The 6,781-nt window shown below is 43.9% G+C and overlaps 1 non-coding gene across 1 annotated transcript; it reads right to left on the bottom strand.

Moving 5' to 3' along the window:
- Positions 1-6,447: 6,447 nt before the first annotated feature.
- LOC114674953 (U6 spliceosomal RNA) lies at positions 6,448-6,550 on the bottom strand. Its single transcript, XR_003726047.2, has one exon. It is a non-coding gene; the product is annotated as a U6 spliceosomal RNA (small nuclear RNA).
- Between the last annotated feature and the right edge of the window lie 231 nt (positions 6,551-6,781).

The raw sequence follows: 6,781 nt of genomic DNA, 5'->3' as shown, positions 1-6,781 counted from the left end.
GTGATGATGGTGTGTGCCTCACACTGTAAGGGGTTCTTGTTGCAGGTAAATCACGGACCATTGCCTGGCTCATGCTGAGGACTGAAATGTTAGCTCGTGAACTACCCACATGAGAAGGCCCAGTCTGGTTTCATTGGTCAGGTGGATGGTGCTAATGATTCATCATTGATGAGCAGCCTTTGCTATTTACGGAAAGGTTTCCCACATGTGAGCTCAGCTGCAGTGGCATTGCTCACTCTTCTGCTGCTGCTAACCCCAGGGTCCAGGGGACTTGAGACCAGGGCATTGCATGGGGCAGCTGTGTGGTGGGGTCACCATTGGAAAACCCAGCTTTGGAGGACAGCTCACAGGTGACCACATTCTCCTTTGTGGTTTGTCGAAGAATGGTGAAAAGGCAAGATTTAGATTCAAATCCAACTAGTTTCCAGTATTCCTACCTACCAGCTTCTGGATTCTGTGCTAAATGCTTTATTCACTCATAACATGTTATTTAATCCTTTTAGGGAGAAACAAATCTATCAGTAGGGCCAAGGCTCCAGAGGGTTTTCAAAACAAAATAGATCAAACCCTACCATCAGGCAGGAACATGTTATCCCTTCTTCCCGCATCGCCTTTTCATCATCAGGGATTTGATAGTTATTTTCAAGATAAGATCATTTGAAGGCCTAGATGCCGGCCTGCATCCATCTCTTTTACTCCTTTCTTTGTCTTGTTCAGTGAGTCTCAAATTTTGGAGTGTATAAAATTTAACGTACAGTCCAGAAAAAAAAAAAAAAAAAACAAAACCTAAGGCCAGGGCACTGTATAGGCAATGGAAACCATGTCATGGGATAATTTTTGCCTTATATGCTGACCACAGATACAAACCCTTTCTTTGAAACAGAACATCATGAGGATGTTCACCTAGGAGATCTCAATTGATCTGGTTGAATCTCCCCATTTTACAGATGGGAAGACTGGGTGTCAGAAGAACCAACTGGACCATGGTGGATTCTAACACTCATTAGGGATAGAGCCAGGAATGTTTTAGTGGAACTGGGTTGTCTGCTGACCAAACATCTGAGCTGTAATTTGACTAAAAACTGCCAAGGGTTTTAAAAGAATGCGACAGATTAGTTTCCTGACTTCTCTCACCAGATTGTCAGGAAAACAGTTGGTTCCAGATTTGCCAGGATATCCAGAGAGGTTGCCCTGGCTGGGTAGCCTTAGAAAGCCTGTCACTGTCAAAAACAAACAAACAAACAAACAAAACCCCTTTGCTAAAGCCAGGATTCTGAATCTTTTTCAGAGACAAACACTAGGTAAGATGAGTCACCAATGAAAAACAGTAAGCTCTAACCCTTTTTTTTTTTTTTTAAATCTTCTTTCCTGCATGCTATCTATAGGTTTTCATGATGGGAAGGCCAGGCAGTCCATGGGTCTGTAGGGGAGCAGGCAGATTTTTTCCTTACTGGAGAGGCAGAGAGCCTTTTCTTCCCATCCTTAGACTTTTATCAGGACTCATAAGCTCAGCCCAGAAGTTCTGGGCAGATAAGAGACTTAAGTCAATTGTGTTAGGGCAATTATTTTTCCTGCTTAGATAGGTCACTGTTGGATGCTAAGGGGCAGCAAGGGTTTGCAGCTGCTCAGGTGTGTCTGTGCCATCTTTTTGTCTTCAGGGTTACCACAATTGGAGCAAATGTTAGAACTCCTCTAGTGTCTCCAGTCCATTGCCCTCCGGGATGAGTCTTTTTCCATCTTCCATTTGGCTCATCTTAGACCACCATCAACTCAGCCTTCTTTTTATTAGCTAGTAACAGACGAGGGCTAGAGCAATTTACTGATCAGATGGATTAACTCTTTAGCGAGGGAGAGTCCAACCCAGGGTGGGACATGCTGCAAAGTCTGTCTATAAATGTCTCAATAGCTGACACTCAAGGCAAACATTCCTCTTGGGAAGATATGAAGGACTCTCAGGCCAAATAACACTGCATACATCTGTCTCATGTCACAAGACTTAGTACTGTACTAAGCTGGTTACTGGTCCCTTGCTAATAATAACAAGGACAATAATAATTGTTAACATTTAGCAGGTCTTTGCCAGGTGCCAGGCACTGTTCTAAGGGCTTTATGTGTATGATCCAATTTAATCTTCACAGCAGCCCTATTTAGCATGAAAAAGTAGGATGCCCATTTCAGATATGAGGAAACTGAGGCACAGATGGGATAAGTACCTTGTTCACACTCCGCTAGACTAGGACATACAGGAGACGGACCATAAGGACATGCGGTTTTCCTGTGTATATTGTATTCATCCGTTCTTGCATTGCTATAAAAAAATACCTGACACTGGGTAATTTACATAGAAAAGAGGTTTAATTGGCTCATGGTTCTGCAGGCTGTAGAGGAAGCATGATGCTGGCATCTGCTTGGCTTCTGGGGAGGCCTCAGGAAACTTATAATCATGGCAGAAGGCAAAGAGGAACGGCATCTCACATGGGCAGAGAAGGAGCAAGAGAGAGGGGGAGGTGCCATGCACTTTTTTAAACAACCAGGTCACGTGAGAACTCATTCACTATCATGAGAACAGCACCAAAGGGATGGTGCTAAACCATTCATGAGAAACCACCCCCATGATCAAATCACCTCCCACCAGGCCCCACCTCCAACACTGGGGACTACAGTTGAACATAAGATTTGGGTGGGGACACAGATCCAAACCATATCACATATCTAGTTTTATTACAAGGGTTTGGGTTTCATCTTACCTCAAGGTTAGGTTTAGCATCAGTAGATTGTAGATGCCCATCTTCCTTCACTGGGCCCAGAGGTACCTGGTCCAAATATAACCGACTTTGAATTCTTAGGGAAGGATACTTCAGTGGATTGTGAAACCTAAAGGAAGTAGGGAGGGAAGATTCTTTGGAGGGGATTGGCAGTGTTCTCAGGACAGTGGACATGTGCTGTCTCTGGCTTCTGGTACCCATGCATCCTTCTGCTGCTAACTGTGTCTGACCTTGCTTTCTCCCGCCCCCTGTCTGTGTGCCCTGGGAGGGACTTCACCTCTGACTTAGGGAGCATTTGACTTAGGTTTTAGCTAATCAGAGAATCATATATTTTTACTAGAGTGATTGAGTCAAGGATGGGCATACGAGCCAAAGAGAGCAGAGCAAGAGCCCCAGATGGGCAGTCTGGCAAAGGAGCTCTGTGCTCTTCTACTAGTCCACAGCCTATGATGGTGTCTAGTCTGGAACTGTGGCAGCCATCTTGGCACCATGAGGCAAGAGCTGACTGAGGATATTGCCCAACTCAGAGGAAGCAGAGGTGAGAGAAGGAGAGGGAGAACCCCACAAGTCAAGCTGTGACTACCATGGATATTTGAGTCTGCTCACCCATGTTGCTTCATCAAGGAATTTTAATTGATATAGCCTATCATATATGAGTATAGTTTTATTAGCAGGCATCTAGAAGATGGTTAACCAGGGAAAGGTGTGGTATGCAAACCTTCCCTTAGAAACCTCTTCTGTTGGTCAGCTAACTCTTCACTAAGGTGAATGAAATCTCATATTCTGGTTTACCATATACCAACCTGAAGCGCAAGGAGCAATAATTCCACAAGAATTACTTCAATAGAAGCGGGGGTTCATTTACAGGAGGAAAATCAGGCACAGAGAAATTATGTAAAGTATCCACAGTTATACAGTTAGGAATTGGAAGAACCCAGATTCCAATGCAGGCAATCTGGATCATGAATCCAAGCTTTTAATCACTATGCCTAATAAACACTTTTAAAAATTAAAAATATTTATTGAGGACCTACTATGGGTCCAATGTGGAATACATCCATGAATAAGATGCCCAAAGATCCCTCCCTCATGATGTGAGCACTCAAATGCTTATATATGTGTGTGAAAATGTAGAAAATAAAGAATAAAAATAGCAAGTAATGTTAGAAGGTGGTAAGTTCTGTGAAAAAGAACTAACACACAAGCTAAGGGAGATCAGGATAGAGGGTTCCAGTTTTCAATAGGGAGGTGAGAATCAGCCTCTTTGAGAAGTTGACTTGGAAGAGGCGAGGGAGTTCCAGGAATATCTGAGCAAAGAACATTCCAGATGCAGGAAATAGCCGGTGCAAGGCCCAGAGGCAGAAGGTGCCTGGTGTACTCAAGCAGCAGCAGGGAAGTCAGCATGGTTGGAACCGAGTGTGTAGAACACAGTAGAAGATGAGGCTGGAGAAGTAATTCCAGATCTCAGAAAAGACTGGTCCCTGCAGGATTCTGAGCAAAGGAGAGACATGATCTGGCCGTGGCTATGGAAGAGCCAGCTGTCAGTGGGTGTAGATGGGAAGTGTTGGCACAGGGAGACCCGGGTGAGAGATGAGGAAAGCTGGGTGTCAGCAGTGGAGGGGGTAAGAGGTGGTCAGATTCTGAATATGTTTCAAAGAAGAAATAAAAGAATTTGTAATAATTTTAGATGTGCAGCAGAAAGTGAGGCATCAGAGATAACTGTAAAGTGTTTGAGCAAAACTTGAGTAATTCAATAAAACCCAATTCTTCTTTGAACTTCACTCCTGTGGCCAAGGAATCAATAACCTCTTCTGCCTGGGGCCACTTTTGGCTCTGTTTTATCCAGAAGTGCCTCCTTGAATGAGCACACTGCTTTTTGACAGAGAGTTCCTATGTGAACCATCCCATTTCATTCCCATCACAATCCTGTGGGATTCTACTACCATGTCATAACCAGGGAAACTGAGATTCAATGAGATAGTTGTTCACCTGACCCAGCTCACATAGTTGATGAGCTGATGTTCTCTATTCTGTTACAGTAGAAGAATATTCTGTTGTTATTAAGCCACAGTAGAAGCAATTGCCTCCTGGTTATAAAGTAGCTAATTGCACCTACCAGATCATTTTCATCATCCATGTAGTCTATTGGTTTTAAGCTGTGAGCATTGAAGCAGATTTTTCTTCGGAAGGCTTATCTGTAAATACATTCTTTCCATTTGCTGTAGATTTCTACCACATCGCACTTAAGATCTAACATTTTTGTCCTTGTTTTTGGACAAAAAGGTACCTGTATTATGCTCTACTAGATTAAAACACCTACCTTGGTTTCTGTTATTGTTTGTTTTTTGTTTTGGCTACTGCTCTGTGACATACTTCTTTTACCCTACTTTGTAGGGAGTAACTTGATAAGCAAGACGATATTTGATAGCAAAGCTGAGGAATGGGGAGTTGGCAGAGATGATTTTAAAATCCAGAAAAGATGTAAAAATTATGTGGGAATGTAAATAATAGATCAAACCAGCTGTTGTCTGGAATTTCCACCAATATCTTGATGTCGCTACTTGGGCAGCCAGAGTCTCTTCCTGCTGGGACAATTCCATGGTTGTGTTTTCATGGCCATTTTCCTGCAGAGGCTGAAGCTCCACTCTTCTGCATTCTGCCTGCTTTTCGAGTGCATAAAATGAAACACACAGAGGCATGACTTTTTTTTTTTTTTTTTAAGCTGCATTCATGCTGTGTTGAGGTCAAAGATTTTAACCAAGTCAAGCAATGTGGATGTTGAGGCTTCAGGGAGATGGTTGTCTCCAACAGATGTCAGCCTTGTTGATGAGTATGTACCTTCTGCTGCATCTTCTGCAGGACCATTCCCTCCCAGCATCTCTGTGACTCCAGTTTTCCCCGTTGGAAATGAGTGCTGTGTTGCAGAGAAGAGAATCACTCCGAGCAGGTGTGTAGTCAGAGGAATTTTTAAGCAAGAATTCCAAACACAGAGAAGAGGAGAGGAACAGGAGAGGCAAGGATGGAAAGGTGAAGGAGCTTTCTGCTTCTCCTTATGAAATAAATAGGCATTTCTAATAGAGTAAACCATTTCATGCCTGGATGGGCGCAATCACCCGCAAATGGGACGGTAGCCTCCCTTCAAGTTCTCCTTCTTCCTGGCTATTCTGTTTCTCTCAGATCAATCTTCCCAAATGACTTCTGAGGTGTCCTCCCTCACTGAAAGCTCCCAGTTGGGCCTGTATTATCTATGGGTCAAACACACACACCCCTGGTCTCAGTGGTCAAGGACGGAAAGTGATGGAATCCAACCTAAACCCATCCATGCTGCCACCCTCTCCTGGGGCCTTTTCTTCACCAGCTCCCAAGTGGCCCAGGCTTCTCCCTTCATCTCTCAGTCATGACCAATGTGTGGCTGGCCCCTCAGAGGCTCCTTCCCAGTGGGAGCCCTCCCCATTCATTCTGACCCAGGCAAGGGTCTACCTTTCTGTGATGACTTTCCCCCCATTTGCAAGATGCATTTCACATGTAACTCTGTTCCTTTCTTATATCATAAATATCTTACGTAAATATTTTTGTAGTGCACAACCACAATTTCAACATTTGGTGTCACCTGTTTTGCTTTGCCTCACATTGTTTCCTTGGAGCACGTTCACTAAGGTGAAATGACCTTCCGAAGACTGAGCAAAACATGGGACGCTTCACAAATTGGGGTGTCATTCTTACACAGGGGCTGTGCTACTCTTCTGTGTACAATTCTCATTTTAATATGTGCTGCTGAAGCAAGCCCCTATGATGACACTTTTACCATGCCACCCGTCCCTGCCTAGCCACTGGCTCTCTCTAGCCTCACACAGCCTGGCACCTAATCAGACACTGTTTTATTTGGGTTCAGTGTCATCGTCTTAACCACAATCCAGGCTTGTTAAAGTCAGGGATCTTGCATTCAGCTTCATTGTTAATATCACATCAGTTATCACCATCCTCAGCACATAATAGACACTGGTGAAACCCACATT

Source organism: Macaca mulatta, chromosome 1, assembly GCF_049350105.2.
Source record: "Macaca mulatta isolate MMU2019108-1 chromosome 1, T2T-MMU8v2.0, whole genome shotgun sequence".
NCBI lineage: Eukaryota > Metazoa > Chordata > Mammalia > Primates > Cercopithecidae > Macaca > Macaca mulatta.
This window is presented reverse-complemented; position numbering and strand designations above follow the sequence as displayed.